We start from the raw sequence: 12,505 nt of genomic DNA, 5'->3' as shown, positions 1-12,505 counted from the left end.
CTGTTCTCAGGCTCTCACGGCACGCCTCTTATATCTCACGGATTGGCTGTGAGACACATGCATTCGACCCTGTTCTCAGGCTCTCACGGCACGCCTCTTATATCTCACGATTGGCTGTGAGACACATGCATTCGACCCTGTTCTCAGGCTCTCACGGCACGACACCATTCGACCCTTATATCTCACGGATTGGCTGTGAGACACATGCATTCGACCCTGTTCTCAGGCTCTCACGGCACGCCTCTTATATCTCACGGATTGGCTGTGAGACACATGCATTCGACCCTGTTCTCAGGCTCTCACGGCACGCCTCTTATATCTCACGGATTGGCTGTGAGACACATGCATTCGACCCTGTTCTCAGGCTCTACGGCACGCCTCTTATATCTCTTATACGGATTGGCTGTGAGACACATGCATTCGACCCTGTTCTTCTCAGGCTCTCACGGCACAGGCCTCTTATATCTCACATGGACCCTGTTTGGCTGCCTCTTATGAGACACATGCATTCGACCCTGTTCTCAGGCTCTCACGGCACGCCTCTTATATCTCACGGATTGGCTGTGAGACACACATGCAGGCTTCACGGCACGCCTCTTATATCCCTGCTTCTCAGGTTCTCAGGCTCTCACGGCACGCCTCTTATATCTCCGGATTGGCTTACATCTCGACCCTGGATTCAGGCTCACGGCACGCCTCTTATATCTCACGGATTGGCTGTGAGACACATGCATTCGACCCTGTTCTCTCAGGCTTATATCTCACTGTGAGGCACCCGTTCTCCTCTTATATCTCACGGATTGGCTGTGAGACACATGCATTCGACCCTGTTCTCAGGCTCTCACGGCACGCCTCTTATATCTATCTGAGACACATGGACCCTGTTCTTGGCTGATTGGCTGTGAGACACATGCATTCGACCCTGTTCTCAGGCTCTCACGGCACGCCTCTTATATCTCACGGATTGGCTGTGAGACACATGCATTCGACCCTGTTCTCAGGCTCTCACGGCACGCCTCTTATATCTCACGGATTGGCTGTGAGACACATGCATTCGACCCTGTTCTCAGGCTCTCACGGCACGCCTCTTATATCTCACGGATTGGCTGTGAGACACATTGCATGCATTCGACCCTGTTCTCAGGCTCTCACGGCACCTTATATCTGTTCTCAGGTTCTCAGGCTCTCACGCACGCCTCTTATATCTCACGGATTGGCTGTGAGACACGACCCTGTTCTTATATCTCACGGATTGGCTGTGAGACACATGCATTCGACCCTGTTCTCAGGCTCTCACGGCACGCCTCTTATATCTCACGGATTGAAAAGTACTGCTGTCATTTTTTAAAATTAGTCCATTGTATAGTCACCGTGTTAACTTTTCAACTGTGCTCCCAAATCGTTTTGAAAACGAAGAATTTGCGCCTGCAATTTAAAACCAAGAGCAGAAACTCTATCATTCTCCTGTCTTGCCACAGCCCTGTGAACGACTGCACATTGAAGTGTTATGATTGGTCTAGTTATGTAAGGGATCAAGGGGATTGGATGCGTGTTTTAAAGAAACGCCCCTCAAGATTTGAGTGGAGCTGAATGGAAAGCGAGAAGGTTCTCCGCTGAGTTTATTAAACTGAAAAAAGAGTAGCACGGTAGCTCTGTTTTATGTACTATGTTGTCGACATAATTAGGTGGATTTTTCTCCAGTCCGTATTGCAAAATGCAGCCTTTTGACAGCACGTTCTAAAGCCGGTGTCAACAACAACACACCGGGGTTGTTGTTATTCCCCTCACAGATTTTATTATTCCACTTATTCCCAATTTTGCCTGTATAATCATATATTTGAAATCTGACATGCCTACTTGTGTCTTTGAAAATGCACTATGAAGAGGTGTTGCATTCATTCATTAACAGTTTTAAATTAAGTCCGAAAAATAAGCATTGGCTAATAAATTCTTCAGGAATCAAATTTATTTTTTTTGGTACATTTTAGTAATAGTGCACATGCTAGGTAACTCATACATGCGTCATGTGTTGTCTGTGTAGAGGAAGACGAGGTCAATGATATTTAACTAGTAGGCATTAACCACCTGAATATTGATATTCATTAGATTTTTCTTGAAGGTTGGGAAATGAATTTTTAGAACAAGAACAGCCAGACGTTGGGAAACATAGCTCAGGGGTGGCCAACCCTCCTAGAGAGAAGAGCCAGACATTGGGAAACTTAGCTCAGGGGTGGACAACCCTCCTAGAGAGAACAGCCAGACGTTGGGAAACATAGCTCAGGGGTGGCCAAGCCTCCTAGAGAGAACAGCCAGACATTGGGAAACATAGCTCAGGGGTGGCCAACCCTCCTAGAGAGAGAGCAGGATTTTCTTTCAGCCCTATTTTAAAGAGAGTTCACCCAAATTACAAAAGACTAAATGTTTTGTGTCCTTACCTTGAAATCAGTCTTTGGACAAGGAGACTATGGTTGGGTTACCACCTGGCTTAAAACATGAATATTTCCTGTGCAGTGTCTTGGTATAGTGGTAACACTTCCTGGAACATGTCCCATACAACTTTCCACCTGAGAACCGGGACCAATCCCTGCTTCTGACTTTCCACCTGAGAACCGGGATCAATCCCTGATTCCTACCTTCCAACTGTTTCTAGCATTATCATGTCTCCCTGCAGTATTTAATTACTGTCTGATTAAAGTGTCAAACTGCTGAAAAAAACATATGTAGAAAAATATATTAGCTTACTTAAAATGTCACCCGCCCCACAAATCTCAAAGTAACAAAGTCACCCAATATTGAGTGTTCATTTCATGTTCAAAGCATACTGAAAACACCTGACCTGTGTTTTTTAATTAAAACACATTCCACGCAGGTTATATGCCTAAGCCATGTCACAATATGTAGAATTGCAGGAAATGTGTTTTAAAACAGTACAGTTTTCCCTCCCTCTAGGGGTTGTTCTAGGAGGGAGGAAACAGAATTCACATAGCAAATCAAACTCCAAGCTTTCTTCAAAAGCTGGCAGCACTGTTAGAGACTTCAGGACACTGTCTGCATGATAGATTGCTGACAGATTTCCCAGTGTACACCACTTCAAAGAGGATAAAATGAAGCAAGAATTTCAACGTAAACAACCCTGAGCTGCTCTTTTGCTCTGACATTCCTTTGGATTCAGATTATTGTAGGCTACAGTATCAGTCACCTGGCAGTTAGCATGTGGCACAAAGCACACAAAGCACAAAAAAACATCGTCCATAAAAAAAGCTCTCTAAATAAAATGTCGTGTTCCTCTTTTTCCTATAAACATGTATGTCTGAAACAATTCCCTGTTGAAGATGAATCATGTTAAATGTGTTTACGCAGAACATGGTTTCCTGTATTCAAAGGAAAATCTGGTAAATCTTGTTTATCCGTATGACAACCTGAAATGACAAACATTGAGAAAAAGCAATCTAAGGACTGACAAATTAGATTAAACCTTACAGCACCTCGGATGAGGTGCACTGCGTTCTAGGCTTACTGATATTAAGGCATTCCCCAAAATGGCACAACATGTGTAACAAGAACATAATAACATAAATAAATTGTTGTTTCAAAAATAATTTCTATGTAGTTCTCTTCGAGATTATAACATCAGTGGTAAATGAATAAACCAAGACTTCCTACAATCCTTCCCACACACCAAAAGAACCATCTCATAAGAGTAATCATTATACACACCCAATATACCCTGCAGTGCCCTATATGTCTGCTTTAGATAATGATCAAACATGGAACAAACTGTTGTAACAGAAATCAATGCTGCTCTGATTCCTAACCATGGAAACACCTCATTTAATCGACAGAATTGTTTTTACTGAAAACAACAATCTCGGTTGTAGAAAACACTCCACGTCTCAGAGAGGGAGCTCACTCCTCTCTGGCTTCGCCACTGATTTGATTGTTGTACACACACAAAAGGTAAGACGGCTGCAGCAATGGGGATGATTGAATTATTCAGTTTGGCAGAGATTTCGTAGCAATTGTGTGGAGTGCCTTGAGTGGAGAGAGAGAGAGAGAGAGAGAGAGAGAGAGAGAGCGAAAGAGAGCGAAAGAGAGCGAAAGAGAGCGAAAGAGAGCGAAAGAGAGCAACAGAGAGAGAGTGTGAGAGAGAGAGACAGAGAGAGAGAGAGAACGAGAGAGACAGAGAGAGAGAGAGAGAGAGAGAGAGAGTAAGAGAGAGAGAGAGAGAGAGAGCGAAAGAGAGAGCGAAAGAGAGCGAAAGAGAGCGAAAGAGAGCGAAAGAGAGCGAAAGAGAGCAACAGAGAGAGAGTGAGAGAGAGAGACAGAGAGAGAGAGAGAACGAGAGAGACAGAGAGAGAGAGAGAGAGAGAGAGAGAGAGAGAGTAAGAGAGAGAGAGAGAAACAGAGAGAGAGAGAGAGAGCGAAAGAGAGCGAAAGAGAGAGAGTGTCCTCTTGTTTCCTGCTCCATTAGACAGCCACATGCATAAATAGCCCACTACAGACCGTCATTAGTGATGCAGCTATATAGCCTGAGCACATCATTCTCAAGATCACAGTTACCACTCTGCTAATTTTCTCTATGCTCCTGACACCCCTAGAACAATGAAAGCTTTATGAGCGGAACAAAAAAAAACTGAAAGAGATTTACATTCACTACATCCAACTAACTATGTGTTGATGAAAAGCTGAGAAAAATGAGAAATTCAAGAAAACAAAGATAATTATCTACAAGTGTAATTGGGTTGAAAACTCTTTAAAATCGAAGAAAACTTGAAGCTGAGCCAGGGCTGGTCTGCAAACTATCCCTAGCCAGATGGACCGCTGACAGACAACACAATCTCATAGAAGATTATATGGGTCAATGTTAGTGTAAATAAATATTGGTTTCGACTATTTATAGCGGCATCTCACTAACGTAATACTGTTTTATGTGACTGATAATCAAATCAAATCAAAACTTCACACATGTTGAATACAACAAGTGCAATTAAAAAACAACAATGCAATTTAAAATATATATTTTTTACTAAATAAACTAAAGTAGAAAAAAGTTACACAATAAAATAACAATAACGAGGCTATATACAGGGCGTACCGGTACTGAGTCGATGTGCGGGGGTACAGGCCATTGGATTCATTGTTCAGCAGTCTTATGGCTTGGGGTAGAAGCTGTTAAGGAGCCTTTTGGTATAAGACTTACCGCTAGCGGTACCGCTAGCCGTGCAGTAGCAGAGAGAACAGTCTATGATTTGGGTGGCTGCAGTCTTTGATAATGTTTTGGGCCTTCCTCTGACACTGCCTAGTACATAGGTCTTGGATGGCAGGAAGCTTGACCCCAGTGATGTACTGGGCCGTACACATTACCCTCTGTAGTGCCTCACGGTCAGAGGCCGAGTAGTTGCCATACCAGGCGGTGAATGCAACTGGTCAGGATGCTGTCAATGGTGAAGCTATAAAACGTTTAGAGGATCTGGGGACCCATGTCAAATCTTTTCAGTCTCCTGAGGGGAAGTCCAGGATCCAGTTGCAGAGGGAAGTGTTGAATGCTGAGCTGTAATCAATGAACAGTCAATGAACAGCATTCTCACATAGGTGATCATTTTTTCCTGGTGGGAAAGGACAGTGGATTGCAATAGAGATTGTATAATCTGTGGATCTGTTGTCATATGGGAATTGGAAGGGGATGATGTTGTTGATGTGAGCCATGACTAGCCTTTCAAAGCACTTCATGGCTACAGACGGTAGTGATTTAGGCAGGTTACCTTGGTGTTCTTGGGCACAGGGACTATGGTGGTCTGCTTTAAACATGTAGGTATAACATACTTGGTCAGGGAGAGGTTGAAAATGTAAAATGTGTCACTGTTGGTTTGCGCATGCTCTGAGTACACGTCCTGGTAATTGGTGAATGTTGACCTGTTTAAAGGCCTTACTCACATTGGCTACGGAGAGTGTGATCACACAGTCGTCCAGAACATCTGGGGCAGCAGGTAGCCTGGCGGTTAGAGTGTTGGACTTGTAACTGAAAGGTTGAAATATCAAATGCCTGAGCTGACAAGGTAAAATAAATCTGTTGTTCTGCCCCTGAACAAGGCTGTTCCTAGGCTGTCATTGAAAATAAGAATATGTTCTTAATTTCTTGGTGACACATCTGGATGAGAAGCATGCCCAAATTCAACTGCCTGCTACTCATCCCAGAAGATAAGATATGCATATGATTGGTAGATTTGTATAGAAAACACTCTGAAGTTTCTAAAACTGTTTGAATCATGTCTGTGAGTATAACAGAACGTATGTAGCAGGCAAAACCCCAAGGACAAACCATTCAGATATTGTTTTTTTGAGGTCACTCTCTTTTCAATATATTTTAATTGGGAATCCAGATTTCTAAGGGATTCCTGCAGTTCCTATCGCTTCCACTGGATGTCAAAAGTCTTTAAAAATTGGTTGAAGTTTTTCCTTTGTGTAATGAAGAAGTATGGCCATCTTGAACGAGGGTCACTTAGTGTCCCACTCCTTGAAAGTGGCAGCTCTAGCCTTTAGTTCGGTGTGGATATTGCCTGTAATCCATTGCTTCTGGTTGGGATATGTACGTACGGTCACAGTGGGGACGACGTCGCCAATGCACTTACTGATGAAGCCGGTGAATGAGGTAGTGTACTCCTCAATGCCATCGGGTGAAACCCAGAACATATTCCAGTCTGTGCTAGCAAAACAGTCCTATGGCTTAGCATCTGCATCACCTGACCATTTCCGTATTGAGCGAGTGATACTTCCTGCTTTAGTTTTTGCTTAGGGCGGCAAGTAGCCTAGTGGTTAGAGCATTGGTCCAGTAACCAAAAGGTTGCTGGATAAAATCCCAGAGCTGACAAGGTAAAAATCTGTAATTCTGCTCCTGAACAAGGCAGTTAACCCACTGTTCCCTGGTAGGCTGTCATTGTAAATAAGAATTTCTTCTTAACTGACTTGCCAACTAGGTTAAATAAAAAAAAGTAGTCCGGGGGAAAGAATTATGGTCAGATTACGGGACATTACAAGGCTGCTTCCTACCGTTCTACGACAGATGCCGGAAGCTGACGCTGTCGTAGTCCATGTGGGGTCAAACGACATACGGGAACAGCTAAAAAAATGAATTTTAAAGAAATTAAAGGTTCCAAAAAGCGGCCAGTTATTTCTGGACCGCGGGTGTAAAAGATTCAGTAGGCTACTGGCAATGCACACCTTGTTAAAAGATTACTGTAGCTCTGTTGGAATAACTTTTCTAGATAACTTTACAAATGTTTGCTTGCAGAGGACTACAGGGGCTAGGTAGTTACTCTTAGCAAACAAGTAGAAAGTTACACAAGCTACTGGGGACCTACTTTGGGGAATCCACACACATCTACTTTTTCTTTCTCACTACCCCAGTGGTGGATCTGGTGGAAGTGTTGCCGCTGGCTCTCCATAGCCGATTGGCTGGCACTCTGCAGGGTTCCCTCCCCCTTCCCTGGAGAATGGAGTTAGTAGGATGTTCCTGGATCACTTGGGGGATGTTCCTGTTCTTAATCCTACCAACCAGCCAAGTCAAAAACGTCCACGGTGAGGAGACTCTGGCAATGGGGGCATCCTGTCTCGGAGCTCTACAGAGAATTCCTCTGACCTCATGGATTGGTTTTTGCTCTAACATGCACTGTCAACTGTGGAACCTTATATAGACAGGTGTGTGCCTTTCCAAATCATATCCAATCAATTGAATTTACCACAGGTGGACTCAATGTTGAGTCTTATAGCAAAGGTTCTGAATATTTATGTAAATAAGGTATTTTTGTTTTTTATTTGTAATACATTTGCAAACATTTCTAAAAAAACTGTTTTTGCTTTGTCATAATGGGGTATTGGGGTATTGTATGTAGAGAAAAAATAACAGAAAATATATATAATTCAATCGTTTTTAGAATAAGGCTGTAATGTAACAATGTGGAAAAATGTAGGGGTCTGAATACCTTCCGAATGCACTGTATATATATATATATATATATATATATATATGTGTTATATATATATATATTTGTTTTATATACCTTAAGGGGTCCTACAAGTCTAAATCAAATAGCTAAATAATCCATGGTACCATCTTAAAACAATCCCATATGTTAGCGTAACAGAAACCCTTTCATCCCCTGTCAAAAAAAGAAGACAAAACTGAACAAAAAGTTCACCTGCATAATTAAGCTTTGGCGCAATTCAATAAAATCTCTTGAAAAACATTTCATTATTAAATACTAACACCACGAAACATAAGAAAGCAGAGGAATTACCATGCAATGTTACACTACCATTCAAAGTTTGGGGTCACGTAGAAATGTCCTTGTTTTTTAAGGAAAAGCACATTTTTTGCCCATTAAAATAACTTCAAATTGATCAGAAATACAGTGTAGACATTGTTAATGTTGTAAATGACTATTGCAGCTGGAAACAGCTGATTTTTTATGGAATGTCTACATAGGCATACATAGGCACATTATCAGCAATCATCACTCCTGTGTTCCAATGGCACCTTGTGTTAGCTAATCCAAGTGTATCATTTTAAAAGGCTAATTGGTAATTTGAAAACCCTCTTTCAATTAAGTTAGCACAGCTGAAAACTTTTGTCCTGATTAAAGAAGCAATAAAACTGGCCTTCTTTAGACTAGTTGAGAATCTAGAGCATCAGCTTTTGTGGGTTCGATTACAGGCTCAAATGGCCAAAAACATAGCACTTTCTTCTGAAACTCGTCAGTCTATTCTTGTTCTGAGAAATGAAGGCTATTCCATGCGAGAAATTGCCAAGAAACTGAAGATCTTGTATAACACTTTGTACTACTCCCTTCACAGAACAGCACAAACTGGCACAAACCAGAATAGAAAGAGGAGTGGGAGGCCCTGGTGCACAACTGAGCAAGACGACAAGTACATTAGAGTGTCTAGTTTGAGAAACAGACGCCTCACAAGTCCTAAGCTGGCAGCTTCATTAAATAGTACCCGCAAAACACCAGTCTCAACATCAACAGTGAAGAGGCGAGTCTGGGATGCTGGCCTTCTAGGCAGAGTTGCAAAGAAAAAGCCATATCTCAGACTGGCCAATAAAAATAAAAGATTAAGATGGGCAAAAGAACACAGACACTCTGCCTAGAAGGCCAGCATCCCGGAGTCACCTCTTCACTGTTGACGTTGAGACTGGTGTTTTGCGGGTACTATTTGATGAAGCTGCCAGTTTAGGACTTGTGAGGCGTCTGTTTCTCAAACTAGACACTCTAATGTACTTGTCGTCTTGCTCAGTTGTGCACCAGGGCCTCCCACTCCTCTATCTTTTCTGGTTAGAGACAGTTTGCGCTGTTCTCTGAAGGGAGTACTGTAGTACACAGCATGGGACGAGATCTTCAGTTTCTTGGCAATTTCTCGCATGGATTAGCCTTCATTTCTCAGAACAAGATTTGACGAGTTTCAGAAGAAAGTCTTTGTTTCTGGCCATTTTGAGCCTGTAATTGAACCCACAAATGTTAATGCTCCAGATACTCACCTAGTCTAAAGAAGGTCCGTTTTATTGCTTATTAATCAGAACAACAGTTTTCAGCTGTACGAACATAATTGCAAAAGGGTTTTCTAATAATCGATTAGTCTTTAAAATGATACACTTGGATTAGCTAACACAATGTGCCATTGGAACACAGGAGTGATGGTTGCTGATAATGGGCCTCTGTACGCCTATGTATATATTTCAATAAAAATAAGCCGTTTCCAGCTACAATAGTAATTTACAACATTAGCAATGTCTACACTGTATTTCTGATCAATTTGATGTTATTTTAAATGGACATTTTATTTTGTTTTTCTTTCAAAAACAATTCAATTTCTAAGTGACCCCACACTTTTGAATGGAAGTGTAGGTTTGCACCAGTTGTGTTAGTTCTCAGTGAGAAGCTAGCATTTAGCCAGTGATTTTCCAGGTTTACATTAAGCTATTTATAGTAGTTTGACATTTGCATACCCTCTCTCTGTGAGGATGTGCATAGTCTACTGTAGTGATCCTCTTTTCACCAAGGACGTACTTCCCTCAAGGGAATTGATTAGCTTCACAGTTTTTGAAATATGAAGTAACTTTGATAAGAAATTAAATAGTTTCTTTTGCTTCTGTGTTTCATGTGTTTCTTTAGCCTTTCAAGTGCACTGTTAGATTTAAAACCTACAACGAGGCATAGTTAAGCTCTCTGGTTGGGTTCATCGTTTAGATCTCTGGTTGGGTTCATAGTTAAGATCTCTGGTTGGGTTCATAGTTAAGATCTCTGGTTGGGTTCATAGTTAAGCTCTCTGGTTGGGTTCATAGCTTAGATCTCTGGTTGGGTTCATAGTTTAGATCTATGGTTGGATTCATAGTTTAGATCTCTGGTTGGGTTCATAGTTAAGATCTCTGGTTGGGTTCATAGTTAAGATCTCTGGTTGGGTTCATAGTTAAGATCTCTGGTTGGGTTCATAGTTAAGATCTCTGGTTGGGTTCATAGTTAAGATCTCTGGTTGGGTTCATAGTTAAGCTCTCTGGTTGGGTTCATCGTTTAGATCTCTGGTTGGGTTCATAGTTAAGATCTCTGGTTGGGTTCATAGCTTAGATCTCTGGTTGGGTTCATAGTTTAGATCTATGGTTGGATTCATAGTTTAGATCTATGGTTGGGTTCATAGTTTAGATCTCTGGTTGGGTTCATGGTTAAGAGGTCTGATTGTGTTCGTACCTTCAAATACCTACAACAAGGTATAAATTAGAGCTCTGGATGGGTTCATGCCTTTAAATACAGACAATGAAAATTAAGTCGTCTGATTGTGTTCAGTGTTAAGATGTCTGATTGTGTTCATTGTTAAGAGCTCTGGTTGTGTTCATTGTTAAGATGTCTGATTGTGTTCATTGTTAAGATCTCTGGTTGTGTTCATTGTTAAGATCTCTGGTTGTGTTCATTGTTAATAGCTCTGATTGTGTTCATTGTTAAGAGCTCTGGTTGTGTTCATTGTTAATAGCTCTGGTTGTGTTCATTGTTAAGAGCTCTGATTGTGTTCATTGTTAAGATCTCTGGTTGTGTTCATTGTTAAGATGTCTGATTGTGTTCATTGTTAAGAGCTCTGATTGTGTTCATTGTTAAGATCTCTGGTTGTGTTCATTGTTAAGAGCTCTGATTGTGTTCATGCCTTGCAATTGAATTGGATTCTAACAGTATGATGTTATGGCAAACTATAACAGACAGCATGGGATTCCTTATATATACAGTATATATATTTGAATATTCTTACATAGTTATACTGTAGATGTGCACTTCAAAAGTCCTGTTTGTAGAATATTTCCATCCTAACGTCTATTTAAAACTGTTCCTGATGAAAGATGGATATCTAAACGGTCTCATCATTTCTTCCCTGTTGTAGAGTTGTGCAGTTCCAAGAAAAACAACAACGCTTCATATTTTTTGCAATTTTTTCCCTCAGGCTGAACTGATGAGCCAATTATTATTGTTTGTCCAACTAACCAATCCAGCAACACAGCATTTGTGAAGGGCATGGCCCGTCGTTGACCTAGACAGTACAATGTAGAATGACAATCTTACAAAAAAATTACAAATCACCGAATAGATAATTTCGAGGTTATTTTTAGTCTTAATGGGCTTCTGTTATAAGTAGAGGAAATGCAGGGAAGCTGAATAGACAGTAAAATATAATGAAGGAAGGACAGACAGAGAGACAGTATAATATAATGAAGGAAGGACAGACAGACAGTATAATATAATGAAGGAAGGACAGACAGACAGACAGTATAATATAATGAAGGAAGGACAGACAGACAGACAGTATAATATAATGAAGGAAGGACAGACAGACAGACAGACAGAGAGACAGACAGACAGACAGAAGAGACAGACAGACAGACAGATGATGAGACAGACAGACAGACAGACAGACAGACAGACAGACAGACAGACAGACAGACAGACAGACAGACAGACAGACAGACAGACACTGTAGATGACAGACAGAAACAGACAGACAGACAGACAGACAGACAGACAGACAGACAGACAGACAGACAGACAGACAGACAGACAGACAGTATAATATAATGAAGGAAGGACAGACAGTATAATATAATGAAGGACAGACAGTATAATATAATGAAGGACAGACAGTATAATATAATGAAGGACAGGCAGTATAATATAATGAAGGACAGACAGTATAATATAATGAAGGGCAGGCAGTATAATATAATGAAGGAAGGACAGACAGTATAATATAATGAAGGACAGACAGTATAATATAATGAAGGACAGACAGTATAATATAATGAAGGAAGGACAGACAGTATAATATAATGAAGGACAGGCAGTATAATATAATGAAGTACAGACAGTATAATATAATGAAGGACAGACAGACAGTATAATATAATGAAGGAAGGACAGACAGTATAATATAATGAAGGAAGGACAGACAGTATAATATAATGAAGGACAGACAG

The sequence above is a fragment of the Oncorhynchus tshawytscha genome, linkage group LG08, assembly GCF_018296145.1.
Source record: "Oncorhynchus tshawytscha isolate Ot180627B linkage group LG08, Otsh_v2.0, whole genome shotgun sequence".
NCBI classification, from domain to species: domain Eukaryota; kingdom Metazoa; phylum Chordata; class Actinopteri; order Salmoniformes; family Salmonidae; genus Oncorhynchus; species Oncorhynchus tshawytscha.
This window is presented reverse-complemented; position numbering follows the sequence as displayed.